Source organism: Vicugna pacos, chromosome 30 (genome assembly GCF_048564905.1).
Source record: "Vicugna pacos chromosome 30, VicPac4, whole genome shotgun sequence".
Taxonomy (NCBI): Eukaryota; Metazoa; Chordata; class Mammalia; order Artiodactyla; family Camelidae; genus Vicugna; species Vicugna pacos.
In genome coordinates this window covers 5420212-5435412 of record NC_133016.1, presented here as the reverse complement: position 1 = coordinate 5435412, position 15201 = coordinate 5420212, and the positions used below count along the sequence as shown (strand labels likewise).

General features: G+C 38.1%; 1 protein-coding gene across 11 annotated transcripts in view; it reads left to right on the top strand.

The window, feature by feature from the left end:
• SOCS6 (suppressor of cytokine signaling 6) overlaps positions 1–15201 on the top strand; it is a 73379-nt gene that overhangs the window by 11384 nt on the left and 46794 nt on the right. The window lies entirely within an intron of this gene.

The window sequence follows — 15201 nt, the reverse complement described above, 5'->3', positions numbered from 1 at the left end:
ATTACTATTTCATTTCTTTGATTATTATATTCTTTTTCTGTGAATGTGTTGAGCCAGTTGGTTATCCCTGTGGAAAAATGCAAATTGGTCCCTACCTCATGCATAAATCAGTACTGACCAAGTGCTCACCGAGTGTTAACCAGGGACTTACATGTGAAAACCAAAACCTCAATTTTTTTTTATAGGAAATACAGGGTTGAGGGGAGAGAGATGCTTTCAGTGTGGGAAGGATTTCTTAAGACAATAGAAGGGGCCTACAATAAAGGAGTTCTTACAGATTCACCTAAGATAAAATGAGAAACTTCAGTGCCTCAAGACACCACAAAAAAGAATAAAAAGTCAAGACACAAGTACTGTAGAGCCGTAGAAAAGAAGGTAGATAATCTATATAAGCTGATGGGTGATTTCTCGGGGTCTGAAATGTACCTCCCCTGGCACAAACCTTTGTGTTCTGTATATTTCACCATGCATTTTAATCATTTTTCCCATAATAAGGAAAAGAAATGTTTAAAAGCCGACCCGTCTCACATTGCCACCAGGGAGGTGGGAGGATTCCAGTTTCTCTGCATTCTTGCAAAGGGTAGGTCGTGTCCTGGTGGTTGTGCAGTGGTATCTCATTGTGGTTTTCATTTGCATTGTCCAAATGACCAGTAGTAACACCTTGTCATGTGCATGTTAGGCTTTTGTATATCTTCTTTGGTAAAAGATCTATTTAAATTTTTTGCCTATTTAAAAACAGGTTATTTGTCTTATCATTTAGTCTTAAGGGTTCTTTATATATTTCTTCTGGGTACACATCCTTTATCAGATAAATGGTATGCAGGTATTTCCTCCCAGTCTCTGGCTTGTCTCTCCCTTAACGTGTTTTGAAGCATAAAAGTTTATAATTTTAATGAAGTTCCAAAATTCAGTGGTTTTTATGAGTAAGTTTCTCAGTTTTTTTGCTGTTAGTGTATCTCCAAAGTGCTGAAATGGTTGCATTTGATAGTTTGGCCCAGCTTTATAGTCGCTTTTTTGCAGAGAGGATTTATCAACCTCACTTTGCATCATGCCAGAAGTGAATCCCCCTTGGTGTGTACTTTTTTTAATTCCCATTTCAGATGATGAAACCGAAGCATGGTTGCCCAAGGTCATTAGGAAATGGTGGCTGTGATTTGAGCTGAGGCTGGGTGGCTCCAGGGTGTGTGCTCAGTGTCCGTGGGTTCTGTCCTCCCAGGCTCCACATTGTGCTCCCGCAGTCAGATAAGGTGTCGGAAACTGCCAGCGGTCGCTCTTGTGCCTGCTGCTTGGCAACTTCCTTTGTGACTTTGGACTACTTGTTAAATATGGTAAGGTTTAGTTTACTCTTCTATAAAATGGAGGTAAAGATAGTACATTCTAAATAGAGTTCTTGTGGGGATTCAAGAAGAAATGTCCGTTTTTAGGACATAGTAACCTCCTGACCGGGGCGGGGGTGGGGTTGTGATGGCGTTAGCAGCAGCAGTAGCAGGGTGGCGGAAGCAGTCTCTCAGTTTGGTGAGACTCCTGAATAGGTTTCTTCTACAGCCCCTCCCAGAGGCGTCTGCAAGTGTTTGCTCACTTATATTCTGTGCTGGAATCTCAGGGCCTGGAGGGTAAGGACTTAACCTTTCATCCCTGTGAATTTTTGCTGTGGCTTGTAGCTCTCTCCTTACTCTTCAAGGAAGTGCAGGGTTTTATCAATGTCAAGACAAGTGCGTGTGCTGGAGTGATCAGTACTGTAGGAGAGGGAGGCAAAGAGGCGGGCATAGGTAAGGAAACCTACAGAAACTGCAGTGAAGGGTGAGAACCACTTGCTGTATGGGGTGAACTCAGGGGCGCAGGGTTGTTAGGTGTCAGGGATTTGGCTGGATAAGGTGTTCCTTGTTCTGGGTGTCCATGAGGGATGGGAGCAAAACCACGGGAAGAATCTGAGTAGAGACCAGGGAAGCAAAGACTGAAACAAGAGAGTGAGGTACATGGAGTGAGGGGAGGGCTTTGCATCAGGAGATTGCCAGCTGGGGAATTTGGGAACAATTTAAGGAGGTTTAGGGAGATGGCCGATTAGGGAGAGCTGTTGAGACCTTTGACCCTGAGGGCATCAGAGTCCTGCTTCCTGGGACACCGGTGGCTGAAACACACAGACACACACTCTTTTACCCAGACTGCAGGCTTTCTTTATGAGAAGGGATGGGTGGTCTGTGGTCAGGTGAAACCCGATCACTGGTCACCGAAGCTCTACTTGAAAGCGGGGCTCCCCGACCTCTTTCCCTGATTGCTAGAAGTGCCATTGCTGAGCTTCCCATATTCTTTGAGACACTTACTGTACATATTTAGGCATATAATATTTACACAAATGAGATCATATTTGCATTTTGTTTTGTAGCTTGCCTTTTTCCAACCCCTTTCTCTATCTATATTTCATCATATGGATAGATTATCTTTTATTAAACTGGTCCACTGATTTTTGATGTGTATTTTTATTGTTGTTTCCTGACATTTAGATTAATTCCACTTTTCATCAAAATGAATTATTGAACAAGTTTCACATAGTGATTGAGCCAGCTCATTCTGCAGAATCAGTTGTGTGATCTTAGGCAAGTGCTTTAATCTCTGTCTCAGCTTCCCTGTTTACACAGTTACCACTGCTGTTAGCTAGAAGCATCTGTGTTGCTTCATGTGTGGTGAGCGTTTTTTAAGGACTTCACATTTATACCTCAGAATTAACTTGTGTGAGTGATACTGCTATTTCTAAGATCATACAACTGATAAAAGGTGGGGCTGGGATGGATATATGTGACGCATGGATTCTGGTTCCAGGTGAGTGCTTCCCACTGTGTTAACTTCTTTGTGCATAGTCCTGAGCTTACCGAGTTGTAAGGATTAAATGAGATGCAGGCTTAAGCCGAAACCTGGCCCATATTGGGTCAATATGTGGCCTATGTTTACCAGTAGTAGGCCATTACTAGGTAAATGATCAAGTAATATTGTTGGTTTTTTAAAGTTAATTCTGTAAAGAACATCCTTTTCCATATGTCCTTGTTTTTGGCATGAGTATATATCCAAAAGACAAATTCCTAATAGCATAATTACTTAGTTAAAGCATATGTGAATTTTAAAATTTTGATAAATATTTTCAAATAATCCTCCACAAGTTAAATCAATTTACACTTTAACAATCAGTTATTAGTGCTGGTTTCCCGTACCCTTGCCAACATTGGTATTGATTTAACTTTTTTCAAACTCATAGGTGAAAGATACTATCTTGCTTTGCTTTGAATTTCTTTTTCAGTGAATTTTTAAAGTTGATATGCAGGTTTACAAACAGTGAACTCACCTTTGCAGTGTACCGTCGGTTGACTTTATGCAGATGCATTCAGTTCTGTAGCCACCATACACGCAGGGTATGAAACAGTTCCCGGCACACCCAAATTCCTTTAATTTCTGTGTGGTGAATGAATTGAGAATCTTCTTCGCAGGGTGTTGATAGGCCACTTGAGTTTGCTTTCTCCCTCTCTGGCCTGCTTGATTACTCCCTCGTGTGAACGGTTCCTCTGTGTGTTTTGCCCATTGGCATGTACGATTTGTCTTTCTCTTACTGATTTCTAAGCGCATGGTCTCTGTTACAGAGATTAATCTTTTGTCATAATGTGTTTGCAGTTTTCCTCCAGTTTATTTTTTGACTTTATTTATGCCATTTTTTGGCTATCCAGAACGTTGTACATTTTGCCTTGTTATATTTTCAATCTTTTCCTTTATGAATTCAAGGTTTTATGTTATGCATAGAAGGGCTTTCTTGCACTGCAAGTTCTTAAGATTTTCTTCAACTTTTGTTTGTTTGCATATTTAATTCTTCTGGAATTTATTTTTACATAAGAAATAAAGTGGAAAAAAAAAAAAGCCTTGCTTTTCCCCAAGGTTATCCAACCTACTCTCATCATTTCTTTAATAACCCATCTTTCCCCCAATAGTTCGACCTATCTTCCTAGTCATGTACTCTTTTCCTGTGTGCCTTGGTCTGTTTCTTGACTTCCTAGTCTTTCTTTCCTCCAGGTTTAAACTCTCCCAGTATATTCTGATACCCGTGCAGTTCATTCGCCCTCATTTGTCCCTTAGGATTTTCTTACTCTCTTGGTTGTTTATATGTCAAAGTTAACTTCAATATCATTTTGTCAGGTTTCTTACAAAGACATTGGTGATGTTTTCATGAGATCTTGAATTAATATTTTGAGAAAATTGAACTGTTTTATTGAAGAACATGATAGGTCTTTCGTATGTTTAGATCCCTTATACTCTAAAGCTTTTCATCAAGTTCTGGATATTTAAGAAATTAATCTCATCTTTTAAAAAACTAATGTAAGTTGAATCAAGTCTTTTAATTTATTTTCTTAACCAACTTTTTAAAAATATAGAATTGCTAGTGATTTTTACATATACTTTTTGTAAGGAATTACTTGACTGAGTTTTTTTTTTTTCGTTTTTTCCCCCTGGTAGTTTTTCAGCTGCATCTGTTGTATTTCCAGGTGTTCATTCAATCATGTCATTTGTCCATAATGACAGTTGGTCTTCTCCTTTCCAATATTTACACTTATTTCTTTTATACTTATACTTACTAATTGGTTAATGTGTTAAAAATAATGCTAATTAATAGTTATAATAGTTGGCATCCTTGTTGCTGGCTTTCAGCATTTCTTCATTATTCATTATGGGTCATAATTTTGTTATATGTATTGTGCTAAATGTCCATCTGTTTCTATCTTACAAAGACTTTTTTGGAGGGAGTCAGGAAATGGCATTTTCCTTTTTGTCAGGTTTTTTTTTTGTTATTTATAGCTATGATCATATGATTTTGTTTCTTTGATTGCTGGTAAATTATATTAATAAATTTACAAATATACAGCCGAGCTAGCAGTCCTGAAATATACCTTTTCTAGTTGAATTGTTTCCCCCCCACTACTCCCAGTGTTTGCTAATATTTAAGATTTCTGTTTCAGTATCCATAAGTGAGATCAGTGTTTTTTTTTTTTTTTAATTTGTTGTCTTTGTTCATTTGTGGCATCAGTGTTCTTTTGACTTTAAAAGTAAATTGGAAGCTTTTTTTTCTCTATTCCCTGAAATAGTTTAGTGAGTATTGGACATACATCTTTAGTGAGTTTTCACTTTTTCTCCCCAAGGGAAGAGAGGGCCATGGTAATTCTTGGATAACTTTCTTAGGTTCTTTGACAACTATTAGCCTTTTTTTGATTCCTGCCTCTTCTGATGCAGATTTTGGGAATATATATATTGCCACAAAATTATCCATTTCATCTGAGTTTCCAGTTAATTTTCATAGTATTTCAAGTATTCTTACATATTTTGATTTTTCATAGATTCATATTTTTTACTCTTTCCATTTCTAGTTTTGTGTAAATTTTCCTTTTTTTCTTGATTATAACAGCCAGTTGTTAGCATGTGCCTTTTTTCATTCTTTTCTGTTAGAGGATTTTTTCTGAAACAGTATTGGATATTTGTTAGTTAATTGAAAAACTGCACTGAAGTGTGGACTCATATACTTTTAAACATTTTATTTTAAATTAAAACAAGTAAATATGCACTCTTTCATTTTCAAGTGTAGGACCAGTGTTTTTTCTTTAAATATTCATTGGCTAAACTTGATCAGTTTGAATTTTGTCGTTACATAATACATCATCAATGATTTCCAATTTGGCGCTTCTTTTAAATAGGATTAGAGGTTAATGACATTTGCAAAGTAATTTTTGTACAAAGGCCTAGAATTTTTTTGAAGTAATATTTTCATAGTTCTTTAGAGTGGATTTGCTTACACCTAATTCTGCAGAAAAATTTTTTAGTCATCTGCATGTATTTAGTGTTTACAAATCAATTAACTTTTTTAATAGAAAGAATTGAAAAAAAAAAAACCAACTTAAATTCAGAAAAGTACAGATGAGCATTAGCTATGCCAAGGAGCTATTTCAGGTACTGGGAACTAACAAGCGATCAAGTGATAAAGGTTCCTGATCTCAAGTAAAATACAAGTAAATATAATCTGACAGATAGAATAAGAATCACAGGAACGTTGAAGAAGAGGAGAGTTGGAAAGAGGTGGCTAATAGAAATTGATGTTTTGAAACTTACTGAGGCGATTAGTTTTGGTATGTTGTTTTCATGTAACGTGTCATTGGATTTTTGAAAACTGTATCTGAAAGTCTTTTTCGTCTAGTTGTTGGGTTTATCCCATTCCTGCTTACTGAATTCTGTCATATCTCTTGTTACGTTGGCTATTGCCCTTAGGTTCTCTTTTACTATATGGCCTATTCCTTTCCCTCCTTATTCTACTTCTCCATTTATGGAATGGCTTTAGTACCTGTTCTTTAGTTTTCCTTTTTTATAAAGGTAATGGCAGGTAGTGAACTGACAGATTCAGGAGCAGTGGAGTAAAATCCAAGGAACTGATGCGGAAGGGCATGAGCCATGCGCGCTCAGAAACTGGCTCGGAAATTGAAAAGCAGCTTTTAGTGCAGAGAGATGTTTCTGACGGTGAATCAGTCTCCTCCTCTGTTGACTTTTTATGTGGGTACTATACTTGCATTAAAAGTCTTTCTTTTTGTTCTTTTAAACTGTCTTCACAGATAGTTTAGGCTATCCATTCTCAAAGTATGGTCTGTGGACCCCCTTTTATAATAATAATAAAACAGTATTTGCCTTTTTCACTGTATTGCCATTTTTGCTGAGAGTACAAAAGCAGTGTGAATAAAGTTGATGGTGCCTTACCATGAACCAGGCAGTGGCACCAACTGTCATAATTTTAAATTTTCATAAGAGTCTTATGTTCTTGACCTCCAGTCACTTGTAGTAAGAAGAAAATTCCAATTACATTGAAGAATGTCATTGATGAAGCTATAAAAATTACTAATATTATTAAGTTTTGACCCTGAATACACATCTTTTCAAAATCCTTATGATGAAGTGGAAGTGTGTAGGAAGTACATTCTACCACATACTGAAGACAGTGTGCGTCTCAGGGGAAACCTTGTGCCGTTGTTTGAGTTGCTGACTGAACTAGCTGCTTTTTCATGAAACACCACTTTTACCTAAAAGAACAATTGACAGACAAACTATGGTTAATCAACGTGTGTTTAGTGGATGTTTTCTGATAAATGATCAAAGTAAGCCTTTCACTTCACTGGCACTATCATTGTCCATACTAAATTTAAGCTTTCAAGCAAAAATTAGGATTATAGGAAACTTGTATCTACCACTCTTGGTTTAACCTCTTCCCAATACTTAGACTTTTCTGATGAGATCAGTTTTGATGTTAAATGTAATTTTTTGATACATACTGAAATAACTAATGCTTGATGTTCCAGATCATACATGCATAAATGATTCGTTCAAAATGTAACCTAGACTAATGGATTAGAATGTAATGGAGTAAAAAGTTCTAGATATGGTTGCATATTTCTCAGTGCTACTATCTTTTAAGAAACTACCCCTTGGTTTTATTGCAATAGCACTAAAAGAATATGCAGTTATATGAAAAGGTTATTACATAAAACTTCCTCCCTTTTCCAGCTCTACATCTGTAGGAGGTTGAATTTTCTTCTTATACTTTAACTGAAACAGCATATTGTAATGGATTGAATGCAGATGCAGACATGAGAGTCCAGTTGTCTTAAATTGGCCGGAAAAGATTTACAATAATGTGAAAGTGCCACTTCTCTCACTCAATTTTTATTGTTTGGGAAAGTGTATTTATTTTTCATGATAAGTTATTCATGTTAACATGTAATAAATAAGTTTCCATTTTAAAATGAATTAATAAATATTTTATAATCTCAGTTTTAATTTCTAATAGGGATCAACTGTAATACAGTAAAAAAAATTTCCTGATATGGGTTCAGATTTTCCAGTGCAACTAACTTTTAAGAAACAATTTCAATAGATATAACTCTCATAGGCAAAGCTTTTTGTGGTCTTCAGTAATTTTTAGGAGAATAAAGAGATCCCAAGACCAGAAAGTTTGGGAACCACTGACTTAACCAATAACACAGCCAAGAGGGCAGCTTGTTACAAGGGAGAAAAGTGAGCTTTGGCATCCGCAACCTGTTTTAAGTTCTGGATCTGCTGTTTTTCCTGGTAACAGATTATTTAACTTTTGGGGGCAAAGTGTGATCTGAGAATTTCAGTTTCCTCACTTATGAAAGTAATAAAGCTATTTTTTTCGTTGAAGGTCAAGTAGTTGTTTTGATGTTGTCTGTGAAATTTTTTCATTGGGTGGCACAATGGCAGGACTGGCTACCCCGAGTTGTTCCTTCAGAAAGAGATTGTGAAATTATTTGAAGATGTTACCTTCTGCCCACGTGGATACAGTATTCATGGCTGAAACTTCTTGAACCTTCATACGTATTTTCAAGTGTATGTGTAAACTTAAAATTTTACAATTAGAAAAGCAGTAAGACTAATTCAGAACATTTACTTAAGCATGATGAGACAGATGGTAATCCTATAAAAAGATGGCATATATTTTTGGAAGTGCAAACAGAAAAACAGATACTCTTAAAAATTCCAGAGTAATCTTTGCCTAGAAAATGAAGGGAAGAGATAAAAGACCATATGGCCTAATAGAACTTTTTGTTTTGTTTAATGTTTAGGACTGAATTTTATTTACTTAATGTTATTATGAAGTTGCACATGGATTGGTGGTTGAAAAAGGAATACTTACCAAGTGGATAGTTACCAAGTACTTTTACTGTCCTTCTCAGTCTTGTTTTCTATGAAATGGGTGCAGTAGCGGGGAGCAGAACCATCCGAACCCCACATTTACTGGTGATGCTTGCACCTCAGATCAGTGCTGAGGCAGTTGCATACAGCAGCATCAGGCCGCCTGTCGCTGTGGAACAGTGTTCTCATTCATCTTACTTTGAATGACACTTCTTGAGTGCCTTCTCTGGGCCAGATACAAGCTAGGTACTGGGATAAAATGTTGAGGGCAAAATGGGCATAGTCTCTGCTTTTGTGTAGATTACAGTCTGCTGGGGTGCTGGGCACTAGTTACATAATTATGCAAGCAAATATAATCATATATCCCAGCTGAAAAATTCTACGCTAGAGAAGAATGCAGTATTCTGAGATCCTGGAATTGGGGAATTTTGCCTAATCAGAAAGAACAAGCTATGCTTCCCTGAGGAATTGACAGATGAGCTGAGGTGTGAAGGAATTAGTCAAAGAGGAGAATGAAAAAAAAAAAAACAGTTCAGATCAAAGTGGCAATATTTTAAAGTTCTGTGTTGAGCGAGAATATGGCAAAAAAGGATGATTTCAGTGTGAATGGAGCAGAAATCACCAGAAACAGCCAGATCATCTAGGCCTTTTTGACTATGTCAAGGAGGTTTGTAATTTTTCCCTAAATCATGGTAAATTGTGGCTTGAGGTGGGGAGGAAGGAGGTGAAGGTGGGCAGGGTATCCAATCACTGTACCTGATTAGGTTTGCACATCTAAAACGTACTTAATCAGAATTGCTGAGCACCTCCTGCGCTCTTGATACAGTCCTGGACGCTTGGGAAACATCAGGGAATAAAGCAGAGTTAAAATCCCTGTTTGTGTGAAGCTTACGTTCTTCAATGTAAAGATCAGGAGAGTGACAAAGAACACTGAGAAAGTTCTTTTGTGTGTCAGGGAAGATTCATGTGCACAGCAAGGGGATTTGTGGTGCAGCCTAAATGGCATGTTCAGGGCAGGTCTCGCTGAGAAAGTGGCAGCCCCACGAAGACGTGAAGGAAGTCGGGGGGTTGGAGTTTTGATGTTTGCAGCCCACACCAACGCCTGGAATGGATGGCAGCGGGCTTGTATTCCAGAGCATCCAGGAGGCGAGTGGAGGGGCCGGGGAAGAACGGAGAGTCACACCCGGGGGGCCCTACAGTGTACTCTAAAGACTTGTGTTTTGCACCATGGGAAATGGAGAGCTGTCTGGGTTTTGCTCTCCCTGCAGTTTGGCAGTTGGATGCAGGTAAGACCAGAGTGTACGTGGCTGCCTGGATCCCGCAGTGTGTGCTCTCTTATTCAGGCCTACTTTCTGCATGCTGTTCTGGATCTGTCTCCAGCTTGTGGACCTGCGTTTCAGAACTTGCCTCATTATGGATCCCTGAAGCTTGGGCTTCCAGTGTGTGGTGTGCGCTGCAGGTGTTTTCTGTCCAACCCCGAGATGAGTCTGTGTGTGCTCCAAGCGGCATTAGCTGTGTCTGCACATGGCACGTTTCTAGTGACTCGTATGTCCGAAACTGGTGGACCCAGAAGGGTTTGCAACTACAACTGTTTCCTGCCAAGAATTATATTTTAACCAATTAACAACTTCTAATTGAAGTTGAATGTTACTTAATGTCACTAAAATTATATCACAAAACTGGGTCAATATGAAGAATTACTTGTAAATGGAAATTAGATATGAATAAAACCTTTATGTGCAGTGACTCATGTTTGAGTTTCTCCAGTGTTTATATGTTGAACTCTCTTAACCCGTCCATTGTTTGAAAAATTTAAGAGGCATATGGCCTGCTAGGGCAACTTGGATAGTCCTCCCCTGGAGCTGCAAATGGTCCCAAATGACTGTTGTAACATCTTATATCTTGTTCAGAAACTGTTCATCTATTTTTCAGATGAGGCAGTTTGAGACCCCTGGGTTTTTGGGGTTTTTTTAGTTTGCTTTTGTCATTGAAGTTACATTCCTGGTGGGTTTGTGCCTATGTTGGAGAGGATAATGTGTGGGCTCAAAACTGGGAAGTGTGTATATAAACTGGACATGTTGATACGTGAAACTTTTTAGTTCTCATCGCACTTAGATTGAAATAACTTGATGTGCTGTCTCGTGCCCACTCCTCCCTCACGTGTTGGACTTGGGGCCCACTGGGCTTCTCAGTGTTGTGTCTGCAGTTTCGCCCCTCAGGGCCTTTGCATGTGCTCTTCCCTAAACCTAGAAAGTTGTTCTCTCCACTTAGCCTTCCTTTGCATGACTGGCTTCTCGTCATTCCAGCGTTGGCCTAAATATTGGCTCATCAGAGAGGCCTTGGGGACTTAAGTGTTTATGGAATCTAAAATTAGGAACCCTCGTATTCTCTGATCGCCTCCCTTTCCTTCATGCCGTCTCTCACGATTACCAGGGACCATGTCCTCCTTGCCTCGCTTGTTTCATGACTGCACTGCCCAAGCGGCCTCTCCCAGGAACGGTGAACATCCTGATGGCAGGGTCACTGGCTCTGTTACCACCAAGGGGAGTTCTTCCCACATACAAAGTTTTCTCTGAAGGTTACAGACCTTTCTGTTGGTCAAGACTCCTTTGAGGGTCTGAGGAAAGTGATGGGTATAGAGCAGAACACATACAAAGTATCTGATCTGTGCGTTCAGGGGATTCGCTGGACCACTGATCCCCTCGTGGATTCTACCCACACGCTAGCATACAGTTAGGGTTAGGGTGCAGCTAGAAAACAGAGTTAGGAATTCCCTTACCCTGTGTCTTCATTTACAGTCTTGTCTGACTTAGAGCTTTGGATCATTGGTCATGTCCAAAGTGTGCTGCTTAAGAATGCTCCATCAGATTGTCTCTGTCCAGCCGCTTCCTGTCACTTTCTCTCACTGTCTTGGAGCGCAGATTTCATCTCTTAGTTTTGAATCAAATATCTTAAGTCCTCTTGGATCTAGAAAGTAGTTTACAAGTGAAGGGGGAAAATAACAGTCGAGAGCTTTATGAAAAATAGCTCACGAGCAGAAAGGACAGCCTGTAGTGCCCACTGCAATGTTTGGAGACTGACAACAGCCTTACATTTCTCTTGGATCCTGATGACAGCATAGTCCATACGTAGGTGATGCCATTGCTGCTCCCCTGTTCACCCATCCTCAACTTTTGAGATCAAAGATAACTTTTTATTTTTGGATGTACTTAGGTAACTACATGGTATTTGGCAAGGGGAGGGGATTATTTAATGTATTTACTTCCTTTACTGGTATTTATTTGGTAGGATTTCTTCAGTAGTTTCTGCATGCCTGAATATAGACCCTGGGAGGTACAGGGTGGATACTGTGTGGTAGAACTTCCTAACTGGTGGGCAGGTGTTTTCTCTGTGGCCTTTTTAGGTGGAATTGCCAATCCTTGATCATTTGTGTGATGACTTCTGATTTTTATAAGAGGTAGATTGCTTCATTTTGATAAGAGGAGATTTAGCCAGGTTTGCACAGAGTGAATTTTTCTGTCTATTTACTTAATAGTTAAGGAATATTTATTTGGTATCAAAGAATTTAAGCAGTATATATTAAGTATCTAATGGTAGAAATACAGACATGAATAAAGAAACGTGGTCTCTACTTTTAAGTACTTGCAGTCTGGTTGGAGAGATAAGATATGCACAGAATACAAGAGTTCTGAGTCACTATGTGACATACTGTTAAAGAGGTACAGATTGAACACCTGGAGTCCAGGGCGGGAAGGGGAACTAACTCCCTTCAGTCTGACTGGGTGATCAGAAAAGATCTCAGGAGGAAGTATGTATTTTTAAGGAATTCCCTGGCAGGTGGATTAGGAAAGAGGAAGAGAACATTTTATCAGGAGGAGGAAGATAGCATAAACCAGGCCCAGCAGTGGGAAAACGAGACTTCGTGTTTGGGATTGAAACTGAGCTAATGTTTTGTACCATTCCTAGAAAGTCAGCTGGGCTTGACCCTCTGGGTCAAGCTTTAAGTAGATTTACGTGCTTGGGTTTGAGAAATACTGGGGTGACACTCCAGGAAGACCAGATATAAGCCATCCTGGATACTGATCCATTGGTCTAGTTTACCACGAATTTGCTAATTTGGAGTTATTAATATAAACAGTACTTTCTTTGCAGCATCCCTGTTATTGGGGTTAAATATGTTTGTTTTCTGTAGTATTCACAGCCTTTAGTTTTATGGATATTGGTAATTAAATTTTCTTAATTTCTGTGTGGGTTGGTGCCCATCTTTTGGTGAATAAAATTTAATTCATTGCTAGTGAGCCAGAAAATTATCACTTAACACAGGGCAGTTTATATTAGTCTTCTGGTCACCATTTTCCACCTGTTAAGCAAATAAATGTAATTTCTACCACTATGAAGAATTGTACTTAGAAGTTCTCTCTGAGTAAGAGAAGTTTATGGAGCTTTTATTATCCTTAGGTTGTCCAGTTTTTCTTAGCTTTACAGAAAAATTTGTCACATGAGATCAGTTCCTTTGTGGTATCTTTTAACTAAAGTTTTATCGTTTATCTTTTCTGTGCCTTATTTTTAAAAAGTTTTAAAGATATCTTGTATTTCATTCTACCTAAAGTTAGATTTTCACAATTAGATCTTTAATCTACTTATAATTTATTTTCATTGATGGTGTGAGTTATGGAATCCACTCTTATATTTCCAGCTATTTAATCAGTTGTCTTAGCACCATTGATTAGATAGTATACTTTTCCCATTGGTTTGTACTTTGTCATTTGTCAGGATTCCATATGTGCATGGGTCACCTTCTGTGTGTGATAGTTTCTTTACTTACAAAGATCTTTACAAATATTTCCACGATGTACACATTTGTAGTATTAAAAATTATTTTGTATTAGTCTGGAATATTATTTCATTACAGCAGAATTTGTAACTCACAATTCTCTAACAATTAGCGATGTTGAGCAGCTTTTCATGTGCCTCTTGGCCATTTGTATATCTTCTTTGGAGAGATGTTTGTTTAGGTCTCCTGCCCATTTCTTTATTGGATTTTTTTTTTTTTTTTTGATACTGAGCTGTATGAGTTGTTTGTGTATTTTGGAAATTAATCCCATGTCAGTTGCACATAGCAGCTACTTTCTAACGGCTGGTAGTAATTCAGTGTGATCATACATCAACAAAATATCTAAATCCCATCTCACAGTGATTTTACATTTGCAGTTGTACCTGTCACAGCCACAGTGCGTGGATTCTTATTCTTGTCAAAAGAGATTAGGTAATCTTACTTTGAGTACATAACCTGTACCGTCTACTCAAAAGGAGTGACTTGCCAGGTACAGTATGCTGGCATTATATTAGCTCTCTCATGCTTATGAGTGGTCATATTTTGTCAAACAAACTATATATGTTAACAACTTAGTTTAAATGTTACATCCTTATGTTTGAGTAACAGATAACGATCCTTGGATATACTAAGTCATCTAATATACAAGTTAATATAATATGTAAAGGTAGCTGGTGCTCCAAATATTTATACTACTTTATTTTTCACAACTTTCTCAAAAAACATATGATAATAAGTCTTTTTAAAATTGCTTCTTCTATAGAGATATTTCTGATCCGTTGATAGGTTGATCTGAGGTTTTTTTTTTTTTAACTAAAAATGACATGCAGATTCTATTTATACAATAACCAAATTCTGTCTAAACTGAAGTAAACATTTGTAAAATCTCTCTCTCTCAACTCCTACCCTGTTATCACTGTATTACTAATGGGTTTGTATTACAATTTAGGCCTTTCCCGGCATAGATTATGAGACCATAAATAATTTATTAATCTGCATATTCTGACACAGTCCTGGGTATGTAGTAGGGGTTTAGTAAATGCATAGTGAATTAATGTAGTCTTGCCAAAACACTAAAGAAGTGCTAAACGGATCAATGGAGAGATCAGAATCTTGCTCTTATTTTTATTAGCATTTTGTTCAAGTTTAAGCCAGTCATCTTATTATCACATCATACTTTGATGGTTGCAAAAACTGCAGGACATGGCCATGAGGAAATAAAACATTATGCTCTGCATGTAAACAGAATATCTTTGCAAAGCACATGACTTACGGCGTCAAAAGTTTTTCCTTGGAAATGATTTTTAGAAAATCTTTATAGAACTGAAATCTTATCATTTAGGTGATGGAACGGTGTACAAAGAAGTTTAGGGAATATATTTCTGGATACAGAAGTGAAAATTTGCCATGGGAAACTACCAAAAAAATAAAAAATAAAAATTTTGGAAATATGCTTCACCATCTTCTTTCACATAGGTCTGCACAAGACTGACCTAGTTGTCACGGGTGTTCCCGGAGGGGAAGGGTTCCAGCTGCGAGCACCCTGTGCTCTCCTGCTGTGTGGGCTCAGGGGACGTGAAAGGGGTGGGCCCTGTTCTCAGTGGACTCGTGGATAGAGAGGGACATTTCTGGGCTTTTCCCAGATAATT